Source organism: Lottia gigantea (assembly GCF_000327385.1).
Source record: "Lottia gigantea unplaced genomic scaffold LOTGIsca_69, whole genome shotgun sequence".
NCBI lineage: Eukaryota > Metazoa > Mollusca > Gastropoda > Lottiidae > Lottia > Lottia gigantea.
Genome location: NW_008710347.1, coordinates 1204899 through 1205411, shown reverse-complemented (window position 1 = coordinate 1205411; position 513 = coordinate 1204899).

The window sequence follows — 513 nt, the reverse complement described above, 5'->3', positions numbered from 1 at the left end:
GATGTACAAACATGATATATCCATCTATTCAATATATTTCAATGTTTTAACAAGTTCAGTAATGAATCTATACAGAAATCATTGTCAGGTTAAGTGATAAATATAAATAAATTTAAACATGAAATCAACGACACGATGATGTTAAATATAATCCGACTTAACTTATTTCTTAAACCAACAATATTTTAATGTACAACTGTATATTTAGTATTTTAGATGTTTTATTAAGTTAAGTTATAATTCTATACAGAAATCATTGTCATATTAAGAACTTAATATTTATATATTTCTAGATAAAATTATAACTTGTAACTTTAAAGTAAATTAACTGATATTTTTATTCTAATGTCTAATGAAGGAATCGTCTGAAGTCTAAAATTAAGTCTCGTCCCCTGTAGTGTAAATTTATAAATATAACTGTATGTCTCTGGTGTTCAAAGACAATAATCAACTTCCGTCTTGACCACCAACATCGAATATATTCTTTTAACCGACAGTAATTATTTTCAACTC